This window comes from Psammomys obesus, unplaced genomic scaffold (genome assembly GCF_907164565.1).
Source record: "Psammomys obesus unplaced genomic scaffold, mPsaObe1.curated_primary_1811, whole genome shotgun sequence".
NCBI lineage: Eukaryota > Metazoa > Chordata > Mammalia > Rodentia > Muridae > Psammomys > Psammomys obesus.
This window is the reverse complement of record NW_026585895.1, coordinates 17,721,699-17,749,415: the sequence shown is the minus strand read 5'-3', so window position 1 is coordinate 17,749,415 and position 27,717 is coordinate 17,721,699. Positions and strand designations below refer to the sequence as shown.

General features: G+C 40.1%; 1 protein-coding gene across 1 annotated transcript in view; it reads right to left on the bottom strand.

The window, feature by feature from the left end:
* Positions 1-24,744, bottom strand: part of Scn1a (sodium voltage-gated channel alpha subunit 1) — a 145,086-nt gene extending 120,342 nt beyond the window's left edge. The window contains exon 1 of the mRNA XM_055600183.1: positions 24,593-24,744. The gene's annotated coding sequence lies outside the window, so the exon portion shown is untranslated. The remainder of the gene's footprint in view (positions 1-24,592) is intronic.
* Positions 24,745-27,717: the final 2,973 nt, after the last annotated feature.

Here is a 27,717-nt window from a genome sequence, read left to right as displayed (position 1 = left end):
GCATTTTGCTTGAATGTATGTTTATACAGCACACACATGCTTGGCGCCCAGGGAGATGAGAAGAGGGCATTGGTTCACTTGGAAATGGAGTAATTGATGGTTGTAAACCTCGGTGAGGTTGCTCGGAAGTAAACTTTGGTTCTATGTAAGAGCACCTTCCTCCATTGTTGGTAGGAATGTAAACTTGTACAACCACTTTGGAAATCAATCTGGCATTTTCTCAGAAAATTAGGAATAGTGCTACCTCAAGATCCAGCTATACCACTCCTAGGTATATATCCAAAGTATGTTCAAGTATACAAGGACATTTGCTCAGCCATGTTTGTAGCAGCTTTATTCGTAATAGCCAGAAGCTGGAAACAACCTAGGTGGCCCTGAATAGAGGAATGGATACAGAAATTGTGGTACATTTACACGGTAGAATACTACTCAGCTATTAAGAACAAGGAAATCATGAAATTTGCTATCAAATAGTGGGAAGTTGAAAAGATCATCCTGAGTGAGGCAACCCAGAAGCCGAAAGACACACAGGGTATATATTCATTTATAAATGGATATTAGCTATATAATATAGGATAAACATACTAAAACCTGCACTCCCAAGGAAGCTAAACAACAAGGAAGACCCTAAGGAAGATGTTCAATCCTCATTCAGAAGGGCAAATGCTATAGATATTGGAAGCAGGAGAAGACAGAGAGCAGGACAGGAGCCTACCACAGAGGGCCTCTGAAAGACTCTACTGATCAATGTATTGAAGCAGAGGCTGAGACTCATAGCCAAACTCTGGGCAGAGAGCATGGAATTTTATGAAAGTGTGGAGATAAAAAGGCCTGGGGAAGACAGGAGCTCCAAAAGGAGACCAACAGAGCCAAAAAACAAAACAAAACAAAACAAAACAAAACAAAACAACAACAACAAAAAAAAAACAACCCCTGAACCCTGGGACCCCTGCAGAAACTGATAACCCAATGATAACCCAACTAAGGACCATGCATGGAGAGGACCTAAAACCCCTGCTCAGATGTATACAGCTCATAGATTCAGTATCCAAGTGGGGTCCCTAGTAAGGAGAGCAACGACTGTCTCTGACATGAATTCAGTGGCTGGCTCTTTGATCACCTCTCCCTGAGGGGGAGCAGCTTTACCAGGCCACAGAGGAAGACTATGCAGCCAGTCCTGATGAGACCTGATAGGCTAGGGTCAAATAGAAGGGGAGGAGGACCTCCCACAGTCCACAGCTGGGATACAAATTGAATAAATTGTAATGAATGATAATAATAATAATAATAATAATAATAATAATAATAATAAAATGTTTAAAAAATACTAAAAAAAAAGTGAGTGCTCTTAACGGCTGAACCATTCCTGCAGCCCCACCAGAGTTGTTCTTAGCTGATAGCCTGTAGCATTTTAACCAATAACCTCTCCCAGTCTGTCAGCAAATTGTGTGTGTGTGTGTGTGTGTGTGTGAGTGCACACATGCTGTAACATTTTCTAGCCAACATCACTGCATTCTAGGAATTATAGAAATTTTCTCCCAGAGACTTGACAAGTTGTTTTAAAAAAAAGTTTTTGTGAATACTTTTTTAAGCCTAGAGACTTGCCAATATAAAACACAAGGCTTAAACTTACTCAGCATAACTCCCTGATGCTTTTCAACAAAAGCCACTTTAAGAGTCTGTGAATCCAGCCACCAGGACTCCACAGATCCAGGATGAGGGCAGCTGTTGGTCCCATCACCTTGTTTCCTCTGTAGAAAGAGCCAAGAATAAAGGGAGTCCTTACCTCACACCGGTGAAGATTCAGGGACCCCTGAGCCTTCTCTCAGACCTGTGTTTCAACTCTTCTTCCTTTATCTACACCCAAGATTCACTCCATCCCTCTCCTTAGGGGTCTACTTTAAACACCACATTTCCAACCTTTCTCTTCCAGCCCTTCTCTCCTAGCATCTCTGTATGCCCTGTTATTTTTCTTTGAGGGACTTTGATAGTCCTTTGTGTACCTTTTTCCACTATTTAACTGTATCAATAGATTGGAGGCATCATAAGGGCAGGAACTTTGCTGTAATCTTCATCTTTCAACACCAAGGACTGGGACTTCTAAATTTGTTGTTTTTAAAACCTGGAAGACTGCTTTTTGACATCTTGGTCAGGGAGAAAGGCAAGGGTTACTTCGGGTAAGGACAGATTTCCCTTCCCGAGCCCACACTCTCAGTGGCTCTACCATGGCAAAAAGACACAGGTGTTCTAGAACACAGAAAGCATGGCAAGACTGTGTGAGGGCAAGTTTGGGCTCTGCCACTTTTCCATGTAACCATCTGTAAATTAACGTAAGTCTCATGGCCTTGATTTCTTCAATTGTCAACTAGAGGGTAGTACATACTTCTTGGGATTCAAAAGAGTATTTGTGAAGTACTGCTTAGAAAAGAACCAGGCACAAAGTAAGACTATATCTCTTTTTACAATGCAACAATGAATTGGCACGTAGGTGCATAGACAAAAGAGAATCATTGGAATAGCATTATTGGAGGGACTTCGTAGATACTTGGATTTTTCACAAACAATTGCACCAAAAGTCTCTTCCTACAGCCTACCCTAAGCCTGAGAAACACAAATTGAGCTCTAAGCACTGCTTAATTGACAATTCAGAATTTCAAAGGGACGTGATTACTTCATGAAGCATGCCTACACTGATGCAGAGAGTGACAAATGCCAGCCCTTCGATTGTTGATTGCTGCTGCTTTTCTCTTCATTTGTCTGTAATTTTTCTACCCGTTCCCCTTCTTCCAAGGTAGCTGAGAAAGCTCAGCCCTTTTCGCTGCTGGCAAATACAAGGAGTAACTGGTAGATTCAGTCTTTCCACCTAACCTGAGGGTTGAGGGGGAGCAAACAGCAACTTGGAGGATATTTGCATGTCAGGCTTTGCTACTTTGGTCCCCCCTTAAGAACTACCCAGATCTCAGCTGTCCACAGAAAGCATTAAACAAACCCCAGGTTTAACCGACTTTCATTGTCAGGAACACTCAGAAGAACATGCTCTTATCTTTCTGTTTGTGTGTGTGTGTGTGTGTGTGTGAATCATGAGTACCTCTCCACACAAAAAGGAAGGTTTTTTTTTTTTTTTTTTTTTTTTTTTTTTTTTTTTTTTTTTTTTTTTACTGGAGTGGAGTGCTGAGTTTCTGGTCCTTGTGTCATGTGTCCTTCAGTCTGTCCACTTGCTCCTGGGATCTCTGGATGGGAAGGCAGAATGCGGGCTGTTCTCCCCAGTGCCTTCTTGGATACTGTATAATTAATTAGGCCTCCAGTCTTGCCTTCCCAGCCCCCACAGATGGAGAAGCCCTCTCTGCCATGTCTTAAAGAGGAACTGCTATAATAAATGGGTCTCTTGGTGGCAAAATTCTCAGCAAGAGGGAGTCATGTAAATGGGGGCATAGGATGGACAGCAAAATCCAGTGTGTTATTTTTACCAGTGTGAACTCTCTGGTTCTAGCTTTTGAAATAGACTTTTGAAATCCAAAACAACAAACAGTGTAATGGAGAAAGAAAGAAAGAAAGAAAGAAAGAAAGAAAGAAAGAAAGAAAGAAAGAAAGAAAGAAAGAAAATCCTCAGAAGTGAGTGGCAGCGAGTTTAACAAGAGTCCATGAGGCATAACCAGCCACTTGTGCTGGGTCTTGGCGGTTTATAATGCTAGCTCATCTTCTCTTCAAAGTTGTTTTCCCGTAAATCTCTGTGGCCATCCATTCCTGTCTACACATTATGTTCCTAAAATAGACACCATCTCAAAATCCCTTCAAGGAGCTTTGTGGAGGAAGGCCTAAATCGCAACACTTCTGCAGTGACAGCAGATACAATGCTTGGTGGCATTACCAATCGACAGCCACCAAGGGGAGCGTGAGAGGAGTTTTTCACCTCAGTTACTCTGATTCTGAAAGGAAGGGGAAGTGTCAGACTCTAACTCTAACGTGGTTGCATCACCCCGGCACGTCAGGTAGTGCAGCAAATGGGAGAGGTAAGCTACCTTCTGCTCTCCGGCAGGAGGAAACAGAATCGGGAGCCATCAGCCCCGGCATGGAATTTTCCAATTCCTGTTTGGCCTCCTCCTCTTGGGATGATTTAAAGCGCTGTTTGGAGAAACATGCTCTGTTCCCACCCTGGCGCACCAGATCGGCGGTGCAAACCTGCAGCTCCGTACCCGAGGAGAAGCCACATTTCCTAGGTGTGATAGCAACAGCGTTTGACTATTTGCGAGTTTGCTACAGCAGCTCAGAAATATTTAGTCCCATGCACATCTGAACAGAAAGACACCCGAGCCTGACTCAGTCATTCCGTCAGACACAGGAAAAGGCATCTGCAGGCAAGCTTATCTAGACTGGTTTGCTCAAAGGAGGGACGGCAGTAGATGTGGCAAGAGGGTCTTTAGACACAGACCTCAAACAAATAGGAGCGAAGGAACCGAGACAGGTAAGGAAGACCTGAGGGAAAAAACCTCACAGTCACCCAGAATCAGTTTTTTTTTTTTTTTTTGCGCTGTTCGCAAAGCGAGCCGCTTCGCAGTGGTCTTGTGTGAACGAAGCGGCATCTGCAGTGTTATCATTGCTCTTGGTGACCTCTGTCTAATTAAAAGTAAGTCAGCCCTTCCTGCCCGGCATTGCATGAAACAGATGACTCTCTATCATTTCCCCAAAGTTCCTTTGCAAGCGTAGTTAAGGAAGAGTCAGGGAGAAAACACGAGCCAGTCTTCTCCTTGTCCTGGGAATGAGGCACTCGGTTCCAGCGCTCCGGCCTCTGACGGGAGAAGCTGCCGCCCCTGCAAGGCTAGGCTCCAGGAGCAGCCCGCTGCCTTCCTGCTTCCTATGTGAGGTCTAATTTTTGCATCATCTTTAGGAACAGTATGACCTCTATTCACAGCCATCGCATCCAGTTCCAAAGCACCAATGGCAGAGGGGGGGCTTCAAGAGGAGACCTCGATTAGGAACACGCAGGCGAGCAAAGGCGAGAGGCTGGCCCGATGCCAAGTTATTTTAGGCCAAAGAATCTCATCCTTGTATCAAAACGCTGAACTGCAAAACGAACCTGATTTCAGTTCATGGAAGGTTGTGAAAGGAGGAGGAGGGGAAAGGGAGGAGGAGGGGGGGAGGAGAAGGGAGGAGGAGGAGGAGTGGGAGGAGGAGGAGGAGGAGGAGGGGGACAGTTGGTCCGAATTGACATGCAAAAATAGACTTCCTGCTCTGCCCCAACTCTGATTTCCGTGGGCTCTTCTCCCCAAGGATTACCAGGTAGGCATTCACCACCGAAGATCACAACGAGACAACCGGATGGCTTACCTGAGGAAAAAGAAAACTATCCATCTGCAGTGAGGCACAACATCTCCCGAAGACGATCCGGTACCCTCGGTTGCAACGGTTCCTTCTTGCAAAAGGTGACCAAGTGTTCTACAAGGGCTGCAGCCTCGTAGGGCCAGAACATACATGCACGAACACACGCACACGCACACGCACACGCACACACATGCACCAGAGACCTCTGCAGTATCCTCTCGGCTCCATCCTCGCCTCCCTCTATGGTACCTAATACAAATCAGCAAATAGCTTGTTTAAAAAAAAAAAAAAAGAAAGAAAGAAAGTGGAGAGAGCACCTAACATTACACTGCCATCTAGTGGCCACATAGTGAATATGTTCTCACAGCCTGGATTTGTGTGGTGTTTCTCTCTTCCTTCAACTTCCTTCTTTCCCTTTATTTTGGTTTTATTTCTTCCTCTAAACTATCTTTTATTCCCCTTCTCGTGTTTATCATGAAACTATTGAGTTGAAGATTAAAATATTCAAAACTAGAGAGAGTTGGTTTTAAGTAAAGAAGAAATAGGCTATTTTTGTTTGTAAATATGGTTTTATTCTTCCTATAAATAAATTATTGTTACCTTTACAGATGATGGAACCCATGAATGAGATTTGTCCTGTTCTTCTGCTGAGAGAAAAGCGGGTGGTCCTTTATTACATAGCCATATCTTTAGACCAAGAACTTCCTTGAATACTTTCTTCTATAATACTGTGTGCTTTCCATATTAGAGTGAACAGCTCCAAAGGGGGCAGATGTGAGTTTAACAGTAAACTCAACACTGATAAGTATATACACATAAGTGTATATATATATATATATATATATATATATATATATATATATATATATATATATATATGTTTTTAGAGACAGGGCTTCTTTTTGTCCCCCTGACTTTCCTGAACTAGATTTATTAACCAGGCTGGCCTTGAACTCACATCCACCTGCCTCCGCCTCCTTGAGTGCTGGGATCAGAAGCGCACACCACCATGCCCAGCAGATTTCACTGTCTTTTTTATTGTAACAAACCTACTTATCTTCCAGAAACGGCCTCCTGCTGAACTGTCATACCAAGTTTGTCAGAGGACAAATATAAGTATTACTGATGTCCGCTAGGTCTTCCCAATACAATACAACAAAGGACCCTTTCTGAACTGTGGGTAGCTACAGGAACTGAGCTTTCTAACCATATATTGTATTTAAAGCATAATTAGTCTTTCACATTTGGTCATGCATAAACTCACAGCTAATTACACACACATGAGTCACTTGCAGGAGATATTTATCCTGGGTGTGTTTTCCTTGTCACTTTGCACAGTTGGTGCTGATGAAAGCCACTACATGTGCTTTGTCATTTTAAAAAAAACAATATCCCCCCGCCAGTCTTTAATTTTTCTATTCCCTACTACAGGACAGTGAGGCATATGCTGTTGGTATTCCTGTACCTTTCCATTGTGGTGGGGGTTGGTCTGGTGCTATGTGTTTTGATGTTCATGACTGGCCCCCAAGATCTGGTTGCTGCCCAAATGAGTAGGCCAAAATGATGTTTGTAACCTTGCCTAACAACTTATTCCTGTTTGACCAATCAAAAGCCGACACACATGGGCAGGGGTGAATGGAGTAGGTGTGGCTAAGTTTCAAGGGCTTTGAGGACAGAGAGGATCTTGTATAGGAGACAGGAAGAGGAGAAGGAAGGAGGCTGCAGCTATGCATGAGGTGGAGAAAGAAGCCCAGGGCCAACATGGATGGAGGATTTCATCCAGATGAAGAACATCAGCAAATATTTGGAATTATGGATGGGTGGTAGCCCAGATAGGGATGGTTCAAGCAGATAGCATGAGATGGGGTCTGGGAGACATGAGATAGTATAGGTTAAATTATCTGACCAGCCCAAGGTGACATAAGGCAATCATAAAGTACAGCAGGTGTCTGTGTCTTTTACTAATTGTGATAGCAGGCTAGATATACTGTCACAATAATTATAGGGATAATAGTAAACATTATTAGACATTACTTATAAAAAAAAACAGCGACACATTGTATAATTGATAATAATGAAACATTCTGAACCTTGTTGAGACTTTTCAAGACCACATAACTTGTAAAGCATAATAGATAGATAGATAGATAGATAGATAGATAGATAGATAGATAGATAGATAGATAAACAAGGCCCTCACTTTCAGGATTCATTACTCTTTGGAACATACCACATAGTCTTCCTTCCTCTGTTCTAGAATCCTGTGGATATAATCTTCATTAAAGTCTTTATAAAACTTTTACAAGTTCTTGGTTATGGGTTCATAGGTCTGTCTCATGGTCCCCACTCTTAGTTTTGAAAGGAAGCAACTGACTAAAATTCTGAGCATAGGGTTGGAAATATGTCCCATTTGGTAAAGTACTTGGAAGACATGCCCAAAAAATAGAGTTTTAGCCTGGTGGGATGTTTGTACACTTCAAGCACTTTAACTGGAGATGCCGAGGCAGAAGGATCACAAGTATTAGTTCAAAGTTAGTATGGGTAAAGAAATTCCAAACCCTCCTCTGCCACAGCCACAGCCACAGCCACAGCCTCAGCCTCAGCCTCTGCCACAGCAACAACTACAGCAATAGTCACAGCCTCAGCCATGGCCACAGCCATAGCCATAGCCTCAGCTACATAGTGAGAAGTTGTCTCTTTATAAAAGACAACTTCCTGCTCCCGCTCCAAAAAAAAGGGCATTAATTCATAGTTGTTCAGTGTCTGAAAATAGTGTTGCTCCTTCTCTGGTTCAGTCAGAGCAACGCTGAAGGAAGCTGGAGAGACAAGTGACCAACATTTGGTACCAGGAAGTTAGAAACGAAACGGCAGTTGGGAACATTTGATCCATGAAGCATATTTTTCAACTCAAAGATGGTAAACTCTGTACAAACAGTACTTAGAATTGAAATATATGCACAAAAAATAACAACAGCCCGATACATACTTTAGTACATTCGAATAGCATATTCCAGACGTCAGTATTGTGCATTTTTCTTAATAATCCTATCAAGAGCTCTCCTTCCTGGTTGCTAGAATGAACATGTCTTGTTTATGTGCTCCTAGCTGAGCCTGTCCAAAGAACATAACATGACTGACATCTATGGGACCAGCCTTCTCTCACCATAGCTTTAGAACTAGGTAGGACAGGAATGGTGCCTAGAAAATGAAGTTACACAGCTAATGAAGGAGAAGAAGAAGAAGAAGAAGAAGAAGAAGAAGAAGAAGAAGAAGAAGAAGAAGAAGAAGAAGAAGAAGAAGAAGAAGAGACAACTCAAAAGCCAGAAAACTCTCTGGGTTCCCAATTATGTCACAGTTTCAAGGTCTAGAACCTCAGAATATCTGGCAGTTCCCTGATTTGGATATACAAGATAATGGCAAAGTAAAGTCTCTGTTACCAAGTTTTTTTGTTGTCACTCTATGTATTCAAATACAGCTAATTCATTCCAAGGAAGCTTCAAGCACTGAAGATATCAAATACTGGTCATATCTCAGGTATTTGACTCTGAATTTATTCACTTCGAAAGTACTGGATAATAAAGGTATTTTTTTCCTCAGGCTTAATTCACCCTATCAGGCCAAGAAAATCAAAATCCTTTCTGAGAAGTCTCCATCTCACATCAGTCAATGGAAAGATGGGCTATTTTCAATGCACAAACCTGTCTTCCTTCCTTTTGTATATCTTTTTCATGACTTGTACTTATTGGCAGACCTTCGCCCATCTGCCCATGGCAAAGTATATCAATGTCTCAAGTGTCTAGGTCAAATATCTTTTCCTCCAATGCTTTCCCTGTGTTCTCAGCAAGTGGGCTCCTTGTTGATAATTATGGAATAAAGGTATGTTTTCTTTCATGGAATATAGTCATACATTAAGTTGAAAACTAAGCATGAGAGAATAAGTGCTTCCTTGCATACTGATTCTGAAAAGGGTTAACATCTTGTTAATTGTACAGGAGTGCTTCTAATGAATAGCTTGTCATTATGAAGCAGACATGTGATTCTTCAGACTGGTAGCAACACCGACTGCTCTAATTATTCCCCATCTAAGACCCGATGTGAAGGAAAACACAAGATTTTAAGAAATTAGTGTAGAATACCCTGAACCCACATATTTAAATTTAAAACATGTTCACTTTTTAAATGCAAAAATGCAAACTGAAAAGAAGCCTGAAACTTTATGTTGTTTATATCCTTGTTGTACTTGCCTGTATCTCTGGATTTGTGTTAAATGTTTCCCATTCTATATTGTTTTATTTTTTAATTTAATTTTTTTATTATTAGTTACATTTTATTAACTGCATCCCAGGTGTATCCCACTCCCTTATTCCCTCCCAATCCCACCCTCCCTCCTTCATCTTCTCCTTGACCCTTTCCAAGTCCACTGATTGGGGAGGACCTCCTTCCCTTTCATCTGACCCTGTTTTATCAGGTATCTCCAGAGTCCTCCTCTGTGGCCTAGCAGGACTGCTCCTCCGTTGGGGGGTGGGGAGGTCAAAGAGCCTGCAATTGAGTTCCTGTCAGAAATAGTCCCTGTTCCCCTTACTATGGGAAACCAATTGGTTACTGAGTTACCACGGGCTACATCAGAGCAGAGGTTCTATCCATATATGGTCCTTGGTGGAGTGTCAGTCTCAGAAAAGACCCCTGTGCCCAGATATCATTCTATATTGTTTACCTTTCACATTATACACTACATTGGAGCCAGAGTCTTACATTCCTTTTTTTGGTGTCTTCGTTAAGAAAGAAAAGTTTTTATTCTTTCTTCTTGGTAAATTTCCCACAACAAAGACCATTTTCTGCTTTCCCTTGCTAAGGTTGTTTCTTCCGTGAGACAATGTGTGATTTCATCTCAGGAAAGAGAAAAGTGTATCAGCTATTTATTCCCTTTCTCTACTTCCCAATTTGGTGGCTGTAGAAGCTTACAGCCCCTACATCAAGGAATTATGATGCTGAAAAATTTCCCAGACTATCCAGAAGAGAGTTATCATTTTGGATATCAACACATGACATCCAAAGAGATGGTATGATTTGTTCAAGGTTATGTGGAAAGTTTGGTATGGCAAAAGTTCATTCAAGTTTTCTCCCCAGTTTAACTATGAAGAAAATGAATACTGAACAAGGACACCAGCACATAAGAAGTGAAATGGGGGCAAGTGGAGTATTTCTAGGTATTCCATGATTGATTTTCACTCGTGTTTTGACAGAGATGATTGTAATAGAGAATATAATAAAAGTTACTGTTTAAAAAAGTGATGGACTAAACCAATATTTGGTTTAGCAAAAAATAAACACAGTGACCATCCTTGTGTCTAGCTTTACAGACAGTTCGTAAAGATTGACCACAAAGTTCTGAAATCCAAGAACGTAAGAATGCGATACTCCTGACTTTCACTCAGGCCCAAGGAAAGCCCTGAAGATACCTGAAAACAAATTTGTTCCAAGGGTCTATAATTTTGTTAAAATCCGAAGTAAAACCTGTAAACTATACTTCATATTTCTTTAGTGAGTAAATCATAGTCATACGGGGAAACAAACATTTGTGGGAGACAACGTCATTATCTTGTCTAGTCTACCCTCAAAGGCCTGGGCTGAAATGGTCCTTTTGCCTTGTCCTTTCACAGAGCCAAGGCTGAAGGCATGTACCTACACACCTGCTGGAAAGAAGAAAAACTGTGCTACCCACGCCTAAGTTGTACACCCCTCTGACAAATAGATGAAGGATTAGGCCTCAGCTTTGGAGGCAACATTGAGGCACATTACAGTATTTCAAGCAATTTGTCCAGATCCACTCTCACAAGTGGATGAAGAGAGAATGAAATTACAAGAAACAAAGAAAACATATGGAGAATCATAAAGAACTTGGTTACTGTGCTGGGTTCTACTCTGTACTTCCAAATACTCATTGATATGCTAGCAAGTCATTTTAATATACTGCCTGGGCTCTTCCCTGGTCTCTTTCCCTCAGCCATCGTCCTCCTCCTTTGCAAAGATAAAACTATGCAGCTAAAACGATGACAGCCAGAGTTCTGTCAAATGTGATGGGAGTCATGTGGCCAGGAAGGAAAGTATCAAATGGCATCTCTTCTTACCTGGCTTGGAATCTCAGATCTTCTACAGCACGTGACAGCATAATTTCCCCAAGTGAACACATCAACTAGATTCCAGAGAAACATTGAGGAGAGATGTACTTCTCAGTCTGTCGGTACGTTTAGTATCCAGAAGTCTACCTCTTTTTAAATAAGAAAGCTAAAAGAGCAGAATTTTGGAGGGATGCTGTGTTTTTCCTTTTCTTAGCACATTTTTTGAAAATGCAGTGCCTTCTGGCTCTGCTGCATATCTGTGAAGACACAAACCACACAAGAACATAATGCTTTCTAAGCTTTAAAGCCTTGCCCAGAGTGTGGCCATGGACCAACAGCATCTCCATCTTCCAGGAGCTTGCTGGGATTGTGGACCATTTCCTTTTGCCCATGATTACCTGACCAGAATGTGCAACTTGACAAAAGGCCCCGTGTGATTTCTGTAGACACTGTTGTTTAAAGGTGCTGTGGTAGAGTACCATTATAACAGATGCTAGAGACCTTAGCACAACTGATGCCATGATGGAAGTACCATTTAGGCCAATGCTTTTTGACCTTACTAATGCCGTGATCCTTTAATACCACCTCATGTTGTGGTAAACGCCCCCCAACCATAAAATTATTAACGTTGCTACGTCGTAACTGTAATTAGTAATTTTGCTAATGTTATGAATTGTGATGTAAATATCTGATATGCAGGAGAGTCTTAGGTGACCCCTGTGCAAGGGTCATTCTCTCCTAAAGGGTTGTGACTCACAGGTTGAGAGTCACTTATTTACTCCATGAAACTTAGCACATAGACAGTACAAAACAAAGCCTCATCTATCAAAGTTTGCCATTCTAGGAAAGTTGCTAAATGTGCTCACCTTGCTTTTTGGCTTCTGCAGTTTGGCTTTTGGTGAACTGTTCTTACTAACTGAGGTATGTCAGTTCAGAAAGTGGTTTTTGTGCTTAAAAGCTCAGGACTGCACTGGGATCCTGAACACCAACTGTAGTCTTCAGCTGGCTAATAAAGGCTTTCTATTGCCTTAAACTCATGTCTAAGTGGTCTTCTCTGGTGGATACCCCACAACAGTAGCCAGTACTTTCACACCTCTCCTAAGTTCTTTTAATTTAAGTAAATTTTAAGCTGGCATGTGACGCAATAGTTTTATTATGACATTTTATTCATACATCTCACAAAATTTTGCTTGTATTTTTGTTTCCTTTACTGCTCTACCATACTCCTCTCTCTTTTTGGTCTTCTTCCTCCTCCTAATAGACCTTCTGATTTCATGCCCCATGTGTTCTAATGATTATAAGGCTATCTACTTTTCCCTTTCAGACCATGCAATTCAACCATTCTGCCCTTCTCATCATTCCCTAGGCATTCTCACTCCAATTCAGACTCACTCTCTCCTAACCTAGTCTTGAAGTAACAGTTTGAAAATCAGTTCACTATGGTGGCTCTTTAATTAACATCCCTATCCACTGCTTAGGTGCAGGCCACATCAGCCAGAACAGGTAAGAGCCCTACCTATCGTCTGAACCCTTCCACTCCCTGGGTTTGGAGCCCAAAGACTCAAGCCCAAACTGACACCGCCTTACCCTACCCACTCCTGTCTGCTGCCTGCTCCCACTTTCTTGCACTTCCTCTTACTCATGTGGGATATCCACTGCTCAGGTGCAGGTCAAGCCAGTTAGAAAAAGTAAGAGTCCCACATGCACTTAGGACCCACTGATGGCCTTGGTTGGGATCCCTAAGACCCATCCTGTGGATACCCTTTTCTGTACCCCATTGCCTCCTCCCAGTTCATTGCCCAGAACAAAGGCCCAGAAAATATTTTTTAACAAAATTATAGAAGATATATTTCTTAACCTTAAAAAGAACATGCCTATAAAAGTACAAGAAGCTTACAAAAACCCAAATAGATTGGACAAGAAAAGAAAATTTCCCTGCCACATAATAATCAAGATACTAAACATAAAGAACAAAGAAAAAATGTTAAAAGCTGCAAGGGAAAAAAGGCCAAGTAACATACAAAGTCATACCTATCAGGACTGCACATGACTTCTCAGTGGAGACTTTAAAAGCCAGAGGGTCTGGACAGATATCTTACAAACTTAAGAGACCATAGATGCCAGCCCCGACTACCAGCAAAACTTTCCATCACCATTGATGGAGAAAACAAGATATTCCATGACAAAGTCAAATTTAAACAATATTTATCCACAAATTCAGTCAGACTGAAGGTACTAGAAGAAAACCTCCAACCCAAGGAGGCTAACTATACCCATGAATACATAGGAAATAACTCATCTCATACCAGCAAAACAAAAAAGGTAAACACACACACACAATTACTATCACTACCATCATTAACAACAAAATAATAGGAATTAACAATCATTGATCACCAGTCCTCACTTAGAAAGACAAATGGGATGGACATGGGAAGTAGGAGAAAACAAGAAACAGGACAGGAGCCTACCACATAGGGCCTCTGCATATCAAAGCAGATGCTGAGACTCATAACCAAACCTTCAGTAGAGTGCAGGAAATCATATGATAAAAGGAGAAGTTAGTATGACCAGGAGAGGACAGGAGCTGCACAAGGACAAAATATATCAGGGCATGCGGGTCCTCTATGAGACTATTTCTCCAATCAAGGACCATGTATGGATATAACCTAGAACCCCTGCTCGGATGTAGCCCATGGTAGCTCAGTATCCAAGTGGGTTTTCCCTAGTAAGGGGAACAGGAACTATTTCTAACATGAACTCAATGACTGGCTCTTTGACAACCCCCCACCCCCTGAGGGAGGAACAGCCTTGCTAGGCCACAGAGGAGGACACATTGCAGCCAGTCCTGAAGATGCCTGATAAGGTAGAGTCAGATGGAAAGGGAGGGGGACCTCCCCTAGCAGTGGACTTGGAAAGGGAGAGGGAGGAGATTAGGGAGGGAGGGTGGGATTGGGAGGGAATGAGGGAGGGGGATATAGCTGGGATACAAAGTAAATAACCTGTGATTAATATTAAAAAATAAAAATTAATATATATATATATATATAAAATCATTGATCATTTATATCTCTCAATATAAATGGTCTCAATTTCTCAACAAAAAGACAGGTTAACAGAGTGGATATGAAAATAAGATCTATCTTTCTGCTGCATACAAGAAACACACCTCAACATCAAAGACAGACATTACCTAAGAGTTAAGGGTTGAAATTTTTTTTTTCAGTGAATTGGAAGCAAGAAGCAATCTGAGGTAGCTATTCTAATATGTAACACAATAAACTGCCAAACAGAATTAATCGAAAGAAGTGGAGAATACTTTCTCACTTCAAACTCATCAAAGGAAAAATCCACCAAGATGACATCCCAGTTCCAAACATCTATGCCTCAAATGCAAGGGCACCTACATTCATAAACTGCAATACTTCACTCTCACCACATTTCTGTTTCACCACACATCACAAAAGGTAAACAGAAATTTGAAAGGGCAGATCATCCAGACAAAAACTAAACAGAGAAATAATGGAGCTAACATATATTATGATGCAAATAGACAACAGATTTCACAGAACATTTTACCCAAACATGAAAGAATATACATTCTTCTCAGCACTGTGTGGAACTTTCTCCAAAACTGACCACATAATCATTCCATCACAAAGAAGGTCTCAATAGACACAAGAAAACTGAAACCACCTCTGTGTCTTATCAGACTACCGGAGATTAAAGCTGGATTTCAACAACAGTAGAAACAATAGAAAGCATATAAATTCATGGAAACTGAACAAATCTCTGCTGAATGACTACCGGGCCAAGACAGAACTAAAGAAAGACATCAAAGGCTTTCTAGAGTTCAATGAAAATGAAGGCACAACATACCCAAAGTTATGGGACACATGAAAGAAATACTAAGAGGAAAGTTCATTGCACTAAGTATCTTCATAAAGAAATTAGAGAGATTTAGACTAGCAACTTAACAGTACACATCAAAACTTTAACACAAAAAGAAACCATCACATCCAAGAGGATTAATCAAACTCAGGGCTGAAGCAATGAAATAGAAACACAGGGAACAATCCAAAGAATCAATAATACACAGAATTGGTTATTTGAGAAAATCAGCAGGATAGACAAACACTTATCTAAACTAGCTAAAAGGCAGAAAATGACTATACAGACTAACAAAATCAGAAATGCAAAGGGGACATAATAACAGATAACAAGGAAATTCAAAGAATCATTAGGTCATACCTCAAAAACTTGTACTCTATAAAATTAGAAAACCTAAAAGAAATGGATAAATTTATTGATAAATACCATTTACCAAAATTAAATCAAGATCAAATAAATAGTTTTAGCAGAAATCTACCAGATTCTCAAACAAGTGCTAATACCAATACTCTTGAAATTATTCCATGAAATAGAAAAAGAAGGAACACTGCCAAATTCATTTTGTGAGGCCACAGTCACCCTGATACCTAAACCTTACTAAGACTCAATGAAGAAAGAGAATTATAGACTAATTTCCCTCATGAAAATTAAATTTAAAAAAAAAAAAACCTCAATAAAATACTCACAACCAGAATCTAAGAAGACATCAAAAAGATCATCTACCATGATCACATAGGCATCATCCCAGAGATGCAGGGATGGCTCAACATATGAAAACATTTCAATGTAATCCACCATATAAAGAAAATGAAAGAAAAAAAAAAAAAACTCCACATGATCATCTCATCAGACGTTGAAAAGCCTTTGACAACATTCAACACTCCTTCATGATAAAACTCTTGGAGAGGTCAGAAATACAAGGGACATACCTAAACATAATAAAGGCAATATACAGCAAGCCAGTAAGCAATATCAAATTAAATGGAGAAGAATTCAAAGCAATTCTACTAAAATCTAGAATAAGACAAAGCCGTCCATTCTTACCATATCTATTCAATGTAGTAATTGATGTTCTAGTTAGAGTAATAAGACAACTGAAGGAGATTAAGGGGAGTACAAATCAGAAAAGAAGATGTCAAAGTATTATTATTTTTTAGATGATATGTTATATATGAAAGTGACCTGAAAAATTCTACCAGGAGTCTCCTACAGCTGATAAAAATCCTTCAGCAAAGTGGCTGGATACAAGATTAACAAAAACAAACAAACAAACAAACAAACAAAAAAACAAAATAAAAAACAATAACAAAGAAACGATAGCTCTACAAAAAAACAAATGGGTTGAGAAAGAAATCATGGAAACAACACCCTTCACAATAGCCAGAATAATACAAAATTTCTTGGAGTAACTAACCAAGCAAGTGAAAGACTTGTATGATAAAAACTTGAAGTCTTTGATAAGTAAATTGATGAAGATGTCAGAAGATGTCCCATGCTCATGGATCGGTAGGATTAACATAGTGAAAATGGTCATCTTACCAAAAACAATCTACAAATTCAACACAATAGCCATCAAAACTTCAACTCAGTATTTTACTAACCCAGCAAGAATAACAATCAACTACATATGGGACATAAAAACCCAGTATAGCTAAAACAATCCTGTATAATAAAATAATTTTTGGAGGTATTACCACTCCCAATTTCAAGCTCTACTACAGAGCAATAATAATAAAAACCACATGGTATAGGCATAAAAATAGACAGGTTGATCATTGGAGAAAAAAAAAAAAACAACTCAGAAATAAGCCCATACATTTGGACTCCTGATTTTTGATAAAGAAGCCAGAATTATACAGTAGAAAAGAAGAAAACATTTTCAACAAATGGTGCTGATCCAACTGGATGTTGTTGGCAAGTAAAAGAATACAAATAGATCCATATCTATCAGCCTGGACAAAACTTAAGTCAAAGGGGATTAAATGAATCAACATAAAAATGAATACACTGAACCTGATAGAAGAAAAAGTGGGGAAGAACCTTGAATGCAACTCTTTGAACAGAACACCAATAGCACAAGGACTACAATCAATGTTGTGGACGTTTTTTTTTTTTTTTTTTTTTTTTTTTTTTTTTTAAATAATCCCAAATGGGAGATTTTAGTTTGTCCAGACCTGTTAATTGTCTCATGTGAAGTGTGGTTTTTGCCAGCTGGAATTAGTTGAATTCTGAGGACTTTGAGGGGCATAAATATGATAACCCAGAGGGGAGAAAAAGTGTGGATGCTTGGAGGAGGACTGCTTGCTGCTGGTTTGTCCTGCTGCTGCGTTTGCTGTTTGCTGGTGACCTGGACTTCTGGGTTTCCTGATGACAGATATTGGTGTTGCCCTCAAAAGAATCCTATGACCTTACCAAGCAGGTAGACGTAAAGAGGGCTGTGTCCCCTTTCTCTTACAACCTTCTTTTTTTCCTGGGGTTGAGGGGTTGGAATGGAGGTATAGCTTTAAGGAATCCGTAAGTAAAGTACCTTTTGAAAAACTAGCACCTACAGATCAACAATTAATAAGTAGGACCTAACAAACCTGAAAAGCTTTGGTGAGGCAAAGAGCATTGTCAACTGGACAAGACAGCAGCCTACAGAATGGAAAGCATATTTATCAGCTCCACATCTGAAAAAAGGCCAATTTCCAAAGTATATAAAGAACTTAACAAACTATACCTCACACACCAAATAGCTCAATTACAAAATGAGGTAAAGGTCTAAAGAGAGTGGCTGAGAAGCACTTTAAAAAATGTTCAACATCCTTGTCTATCTGAGAAATGCAAATAAAAATGACTAAGATCCCATCCCATAACCATCAGAACGGCTAAGATAAAAAAAAATTCAAATGACAGCACATGCTGGTGAAGATGTGGAGCAAGGGGAACCCTCCATTGCTGGTGGGAATGCAAGTTTATACAGCTACTTGGGACATCTCAGAAAATTGGGAATCAATCTACCTTAAGATCCAGCTATACTACTTTCGTGAATATACCCAAAGGATGCTCTACCCTACCAGAAGGACACTTGCTCAACTATGTTCATAGCTGCTTTTTTTTGTAATAGCCAGAAACTGAAAATAACCTACATGTCTCTCAACTGAAGCATAGATGAAGAAAATGTGGTACATTTATACAATGGAGTATTACTCGGCTGTTGAAAAGAATAACATCATGAAATTTGCCGACAAATGTATGGAACTAGAAAAAAAAATCATGTTTAGTGAAGCGACACAGACCTGGTATGTACTTACTCATAAGTGTATATTAACTGTAAAGGATAATCATGCTACAGTCCCACAGACCTGGAGAAACTAGGTAATATGGAGGGCTCAAAAGGAGGTGAGAGCATGAATCTCCCTAAGAAGATAAAGTAAAATAGATATTGTGGGTAGACTTGGGGTGGGTAAAAGAGGGAGCAGGTGGTGGAAAAGATGGGTAGAGGGAGGACTAGGAGAGACAACTGGAATGGAGGTGCGTTTTGGGAGCACGGTAGAAACCTAGTGCAATGGAAATCCCAGGAATCTACAAGGGTGACCCTAGCTAAGACTCTTAGGAAGTGAGATACAGAGCCTGAATGAGACATCTCTCGTAACCAGATAAGACTTCCAGTGAAGAGACTAGGACACCAACCCAGCCTCAAAACCTTTATCCTGTAATTTGTCCTGCCTACAAGATGTGCAGGGGTAAAGGTGGCACAGAAATTGGGACAATGGCCGACCAATGACTAATTCAGCTTGAGACCCATGCTTTGAGAGAGAGCCCATGCCTGACATTGCCTGGAGGCTATCCAGAGACTGGATAGCCCAGACACCTATGATAGGACCAAACACAACTGGGGGAAAAAGTCAATGAGATGGTAACTAATGATATTCTGCTATACTTATAGGCAAGAGCCTAGCATAATCATCAATACAGAGGCCTTACCCATTTACTGATACAAACAGACTCAGAGACCCACAGCCAAACACTAGGTGGAACTCAATGCATCCTGGAGAAGGGGAAGAAGGATTGTAGGAGCCAGAGGGGTCCAGAATACCACAAGAAAACCCAACAGAGTCAACTAACCCAGGCTTATAGGGCCTCACAAAAACTAAAACAAAAACCATGGGTCATGTATGGGTCTAATCTAGGCCCTCTGTTATATGTTATGGATGTGTAACTTGGTGTTCTTGTGGGATTCCTAACAGTGAGAAATCTTTTGCCCTCTTTTGTGACCCTTTTCCTCTCATTGGATCACCTCATGGAGTCTTAGTACAAGGGGCGGTGCCTAGTCTTATTGCTACTTGATATGCCATGTTTGGTTGATTTTCCTGTTAGACCTTCTCTTTTCAGAAGGGAAATGGAGGGGGAGTGGATTATGTGGAGGACAGAGGGAAGGTGGTTAGAGGAAGCACTGGGGGGAGAAGAAAAAGGGTAAACTGAGGTTTGGATGTAATATATGAGAGAAAAATAAATAAAAGAGAGAGAAAAAATAGCATCTCACTTTCTCTTTGCCTAAGCACATTCTGCATAGGCAATAGGTGTGAACGATTCATTTTCTGAAACTTCCTGTATGTATTCAAAGTCTATGAAATGTGCTTCTCCAATAGTGATACCATGTGCTTTATTTAGCTACATAAGCTGTTCGGTATAAATTAACTCAAGTGTATTTCTTTGTTATTAACCTAAAGGAACCTTTCATGGTGTATGGCTGCGGATACTCTAACTTAATACTGACATTTTATTTAACCAGCCCTCAAATGAGAGACACGCTATTTTAAACAGGGCTAATGTGAATATCACCTCTCCACTACACAGGTTTCTCTCTACAGTACAGTCTCAGGATTTGCTTTTAAACACTTGTAGGTTCCAACCAGTTTCCCTTCAAAGGTATGGTACCATTTAATACTCCGGCTGTAACCTTCCCCTCACACTTTTGTTGTTTTGTGAAAGGGGAAGTCCAGGACAAGCCTTGACTTTGCTTGTAAATTTACCTGAGACATTTATTAGAAGTTCAAAGAGGGTGGGGGAGAAAGAAGAAAATGTATTCTAAGAGCTGATGATGGCATGTGTACACAGAAAAAGGGTCGGATCCAAGCACATGGCTAGAACTGGATAGGAGGATGGAGGTCCAGAACCCATGGGCGCAGAGCATTTGCCAAAGACAGAGAACTGGAGCTATGTGCACCCTGAAATCAGGAAAATTGTTAGCTAAGAAGATAAAACCAAGCGTGAATTGTTCCTTTCTGCTACTCAGAGGGAACCTTCTATTTCCCCACAGGACAATAACATAATAGCAGCATTCTTCTGATTAGCTAAATTGTTCCTAAATCCAATTTAGAGAAGTTATATGGGTGGGAGAGGGCTGGGTGCTAGGAGAACAGTATTTAGTAAATTGGAAGGACAAACCAACACCTTTTCTGTCCTAATTGTACTGATCAATACAAAGGTATTCTAGCAGTTTCACAGAATGTGGACACTGGAAACCAGAGCACCTTTACTGCTGCTATTTTCTCGTTTTCCAATACCAGTTAACCACGATACTCTTTTTGGAAATATTGCACGGAAGATTGATATCTGTTCTACTTCTTATATGTTCCCAAATGAGACAATTTTAACAGAATTTGGCTGCCCTGTTTATTTTGTGTATATATATATATATATATCAAGGAAGAGTACAGCCCCACTTTATTCGAGAAAGTCAGACTCCCAGCACCATCGGCCTCCAGATTCTTGCTCTTGATAGGTTCCCATTGAATCCTGTGAGGAACCCTGAAGTGGCCATGCAAAAGTCACCTTTAAACACCAAATTCCGTTACTTTATCTATATTCCCAAGATCATGTGCTGTTTCTATTTTTAATTCACAGTGTACATACTGTGTGTCTTGTTCTGTAGGACAGTGAAAGAGTTTGTATGTTTCTACCACACATGTTCATTCCAGAAAATGTCTAGACTGCATTGTTAAGTTTTTTATTTTTTATTTTTAGATAAAATTCATGTGAAGATGTCATGCGACTTTCTAAGGCTCTAATATAGACCACGTACAATTTGAAAGACCATGAGATTTAGTATAACTTGGATGGATGCAAGATGAACTTGAATTCAACATTTTTCCAGCTCTATAATATGACATATTCCATCTATTCCTTCTGGGTGCATAGCCCTAAACAGAAGGTCCTCAGTTATGTGAGTTCTTTAATGAGTTTGTGCTTCTACATATGGATTAAAAAAAAAGCGATGGAAAGATGGATTACTGTGCATGGCACATGAGGAAAATGTGGAACCCTTGGATGTTGCTGAGAAGGCAAGGAGGACAGGGGGAGCAGGGCTAAGAGATCCAGAAAAAAGGAGAATATAAATCCATCCTCAGTGAAATCTATTAAATCTAAAAGTCATTGGCTTAGCTGAATGTTTGGCAGAAGCTAGTAGTGGAGGGAACCTGGGCCATCTGGGAGAACAGGGAGGTACAGAAAGCAAGACTTCAGTACAAAGAGGTCTTTGAAAAGTTGCAGAGTTTGGATCTATAGGTACCTGATTGATTGAATTATATCTGCACTTTCCTAAATATAATGAGGTCTAAATTTACTATATTATATACTTAGGCATATATTTTTTATGTCAGTTTGATTTGCCAAATGGAGAAGCAACACATTTGTTGTCTTATTTAATATAACACAATGTAATTTTTTCATGGAAAAGATAATTGAAATTGGTGGTACTCAAACTGGGATGTAGGGACAGTTTTGCCTTTAGGAGACATTTGTTAGACTCTACCAGTGTATCTGCCCATCATGATGGAAGGTTGCTTCCATTACCTGTGAGTCGGGGTCAGTGATACTCTTCAGAGTTCTGACATGCACAATAGAGATTCATTCCTAAGAATTTTTGACCCCACAAATTCCAATTACGCCAAGACTCAGCCTTGCCTTAGTTTTTTACTGTAAACAACCACTCACTTTACAGAGAGAAACTGAACATCAAAGAGGGCCAGTGATGTGTGAGTAAACAGGAGAGAAAATCCTCTAGTGCAGTCCCATCATGCCATTTGGCTTCAAAGAGCTAGTATTCGACACGGAACTGCTGAAAAACAAATGTTACTGTGAACACATTAGATAGAAGATACAGTACATAATTGAACAAACCTTTAAAACACATCACGGCTGACATTAGCAGAGCCAGATGAGGAGAAAAACAGAGAATTTAATTATGTAACAGTTATTCAGATATAATACAAAAACTATTTTCATATTTGACCAAATTACTGCCCAGTGTAATTTGAACTTCACGCATCTCGCAGCGGCCTGAAGGTTATGAGAACATGGACTGCTAGAATCTACACAGAGAACTTCAAATTCAGTATGTCTTCAAGGAGGCCTGAAGATCTGCATTCAAAAATGCTCCATGCAGATGCTGATGCTGCTACTGAGAACCACTGACCCAACATTTGATGGGGATGTGGGAAATGTTGACCTAAGAGCATAGGTATTTAAACTTGAATTTCACCCTTCATGTAATCTCACAGAGTGATTAACGTTAATTCACACAAAGAAATATAATCACATAAAGTGGCAGGACCAAAACCAATTTAGATCTAACCTAAAACATCTAAAAAGGAAGAAATCAGTAGGTTTTTAAGTTTACAACCCAAAGGTTGAAAAGAAATCTCTTTCATAGTAAGCAATGGAGACAACATTATAGAAAAACCATATGCAAGTTGAGAATGAGAATGGTACCCTAAATACATACATACATATATATATATATATATATATATATATATATATATGTGTGTGTGTGTGTGTGTGTGTGTATCTTTATATTCCAAATGTATGAATATGATCATGTATGTATTCCTTATTTTTAACATTTTATTTCTGCCAGATTGAGTAACCTTTATTTGTTGGGGCTCCTAAGCCAAGCTGTGTCTATGGGGATCATTTCTATTGACATCAGTAATACAAAATCAGGCCTTTAGGGAGCCGTAACTGTCTCTTCAAATGATCTGGGAAAATGTGTACATCTTCAATCAATTAAATACAGCACAAACGCAGTCTATGTTTATCATAAGTGATCAACATTCTCTTGTTAATCATGGCTATTATTGTGAAAATGACACCTAGGAAAATTAATTTCCACAATACTCATTTTCACTCTTTTAATTCAACAAAGCACAGAATTTCAGACAGTTTCCAATGGTCTACTCAGAGTACATGCTACAATTAGCTTCAGTTGGAGACGCCCAAGCAAATGATAGTCAACTTTCAACTCAGCCCCTGGAGATCAGGGAGACAGTTCACAGAACCGTTATGTCCTTAACGCCTGCCATTGAATCCAAATCACAGCACATTGTTTGCCAAGGACACAGGGGAAGCCAAACACTGAAATGTGCTCCATTTACCTCCAACTTTTAAAATCCATCTATCTTTTAAAATGAGGTTCACCCTGCCGTGTCATCACCTCTGGTTTAATTGTGCTAAAATTTCCTGCCCATCCCACACTGCTGCGGCAGTTTCACTCTGCTTCTTGTCCTGCGTTTTCTGCAGTGTGCGCTCCGAGTCTGCTGTTTTAACTAGTTCCTGCAGCAGGACACAGAGTGAGGTAGCAAAACCAGGTGCTATTCTGTCTTCACTTTTCCTCTTACCAGACTTCATCCCTCCAGCTCGCTAAGCACAGCCCCTCCTGACCTAATGCAGTTAACCCAACCTCATTCAGCGCTAGTATCAAATGACACTCACACTGCTGCAGTATTCATCCCTAAGTTGGCACACTAAGCAGGCAGGATTTATTAGGCGCGGAAGTCCCCTAACTACCAGGTTACTCAAACCCCATTCCTGTCACACACAGGCACGACAAAAGACAAGTGCGGCAGACACAGAGCTCATTTCCAAGACAAGCGAATTCACAGTTAGAGACAAGGGCAGCTCGTCAGCGCAGCCGAGAGAACTGCAGTAAATCTTTTTGATCTAACAATGCTCTCCTGCAACGCCTTAGACCAAAGGACCCTGTTTGGTTTAGCCATCAAATCAACACCATAGAAAATATGCTTGATTAAGCAAATTTTAATTAATGATATTTTCACTCGTTTCTTAATGCAAGTCTTTCAACGATCATTCAAGCATGCTGACAGAAGTGGAACCTCTTAGTAATGCCTACCTGCACCTCTCAACCTGGCTGACAGGAACCTGCCAGGACCAAAGGATTTAAAAAAAAAATCACCAAATCATGCAAAAAAAATATTTACCCCAAAAAGATGTATGTAGTTAAAGCTCAGCTTCCTGCAGCCTCCATAGCCCTTGAAGTGTTAATCTGAAGAAACAGTTCCATGAGTTTCCACAGGCCAGTAGTGAGTCTCCTACACTTGACCTAGACAGACTTACATAACGAAGCATCAGTGCTGGGGAGCTTGCAGGATGTCATCACCAGCAAGAGTAAGAAGTATTGGCAGCAGCAAGCAGGCGGGCAGGCTGAGATTTTGCATGGAAATCATGAACCCTCTCTTGCTTTTCCTTTTTGAAATATTTTGGAAGGAGAGTTATGAATAGCCCAGAAATAGGTCTCATTTTGTGGGTGGGAAGAATGACCAGAAGCATAAAAGCTAAATCTTCTGGCAAGTGCAAGTACCTCTCTTGGAATGTGCAGTAAACCCCAGAGGAGGAATTGCCTGCTGTGAACTCCTGAACCATCACATCTGGAGTGAAGGCGATGGTAAAGCCCTGTGATAACGCAAAGGATGCTGCCTGAGAGCTTGGATCTGCCTTTAACTCATTGTGGTGAGTAAAGAGGGACATGGCGATATGGAATGAGAGTTGGGGATGTAGGTTGCTTTGCAGAATAATAACCAAAATATTTGGGAAGTGTTCATATACTTCAAACACGGTTTTTGTAAGCAAGATGATTGTAGAATTACTCCTCTAGGTCAGACTAAGACTGTGCTGGGTTAAACTGTTTAATGTATTTTAACTCCTGATGTTACCCGAATGATAAGAACAGGCACATATCTCTGTGGTTTGCAGATAAATGTCAGATATGATAATTAATTTTACTGTCTGTGCTGAAAAACAGGTTATGAGTTTTCTCATCAGGTTTTGCATGCAGTGAACCATTTTTAAACTTTGTAAACAAGTGAGGGAATTCTTGTTTTATTTTGCCTTTTTAGTTTTTATTTCTTTCTAGATTATCCTTAATAGACTCACTTCTTGATACCTGGGAGAATATTTTTAAACATCAATTAAAAAAAAAAAGTACAGTGCCTAACTGCAATCAATTATCTCAAGTGCATGCAATACACGTTACATTCTTAAGACCTACAAACTGTGAATCCAGTCTTCCATCCTTATTCAAGTAGGATGATATCATATGCGCAAGAGATGACATCATAGTTTTTAGTTATGTGTAAACTCATGTGTAATGGGTTGTGGACCAATCTGTATAGTTTTTGAGGTGATAGAAATAGAAAGCAGCCATACACTACTCAAAAATAATCACAGTGTTCTATTCTTAGCTAGGGAGTTTGCTGTTAATTTACCACACTAACACCAGGGTGAGGAAATGAGACAGTGTAAGTCTATGAAAGAACATGGTGATCTAATTCCTCCTGAGTAAGAAATCGGATATTAAAAAAAAAAAAAAAAGTTAAATGTGTCTAAGCTGATGTAAAAGAAAGGGTGAATGGAGCACGGTTTTTCTCAAGTTCACCTGGGTATTTTGCTACCGCAGTATAGTAAATAATTGTTTTTGTTTATTTGTTTTATGCTAGAATGTGGGCTGGATTTACAGAGATTTAATATTTTCCTCAGACAGACTGTAATGTCAGAAAACATTTGCTTTTTTTTTTTGCAGTGTTATAATTTTTGCAAAACAAGTGCTATAGTAAATAGAATGAGAAATTTTCTAATCCCCCTCACCCCAGAATGTTAAAGAACATACTGGTACAATGGTGAATTACATTCTCAAAGTCTGCAGCTGTATTCTGAATATTAACTGATATAGATGATGCGCTGTTAATTATGCAATAGGCTTTTCCGTGTTTTGAAGCATTAATGACCTTGGAATAAACATAGGAGTGAAGGATCTGAAAAATAGATATCATTTTTAGAACGTTCTGTCTCACATTGTTGGAAAAACACTAAGCCTCTTGTACTCTGAAACTGTGATTTTAACACTCGTGTCTCTGCCATTAGGACAGTGCTTACCGGACCTCACTGAATGTTTGCTGAGTGGGATGAGCAGGGTTCACAATGTTTATTCATGTATTGGGAGTCGCATCTACCATGATTTAGTTGCGTTCTTTGGCGAGTAATTTCAAACTGTCTATTAAAATATTCATTAATGTATTAATTTAATATCACCTATGCAAATGCTTCTGAAGTCTTCGTTTACAAACTGTTCTTACAATGTTTAAAATAAAGATTCTCCTATTGGATCAAGGCAGTACGGGTTTGGCCACGCGTAAGATAAAATATGCTATTCACCGGCTTCATCAAGGGAACCTAGGTTTCCACAGTGACTTACTTCAGAGTCAGTCCAGCAAACGCTCAGTTTTCTTCCTCTCAACCGTCCTCAACCCATGACTTTTATCTTCCTGTCTGTTCTGGTTTGGTTTTATGGTGCTTGGTGTCAAACGTGGCTACACACATTACGCAACCCCTGTACCACTGAGCTGTACTCCGAGCCTTCACCCTCCTGTTTGTTTCCTCATGGTCTTAGCATGGCTGCCTCACCACTGGCATCGTAACTACAATGTAGGTAAAAGGCAGTGGGTGCCAACAGTTCAATTGTTTCTCCAAGGACATTATTAGAGGACTATCTTGAGGCTGACTTATGTCTCACGGTGCTTACCTGTGAAAAGGGACTTCTACAGGGTGTCCAGAATAACATTTTTGCGAAGATATTGCCACATGCCAGTAAAACTTGGGTTCTGCTTTTAAGGATAATGTGGTATTTCTTCATGTATTAGCTACTTTTGTTTTCATTGTGACCAAGCACATGACAAGATTGGACTTAAGGAGTTAATTTCAGTTCACAGTTAGAAGGGATGCAGTCTTTCACGATAAAGAGGTCTGATGACGTAAGCTTAAGACAGCTGGTCACAGGACATCCAAGGTCAGATGCAAAGAGTTACAGATGCCCCTGCTCAACCAGACTTCTTCTTCTTCTTCTTCTTCTTCTTCTTCTTCTTCTTCTTCTTCTTTTTAAAACTGGACCCCAGTCCATGAAAGCACCCATCTAAGTAAGATCTTCGCCTCTTAGCCCATTACCTGACAGGCATGCCTAGCCGTTTGTCTCCTGGCAATACTTGTCAAGTTCACAAGTTGACTGCCATACTTCCCTATACACTCTCCTTACCACACAGTTTTGATTGCTGGT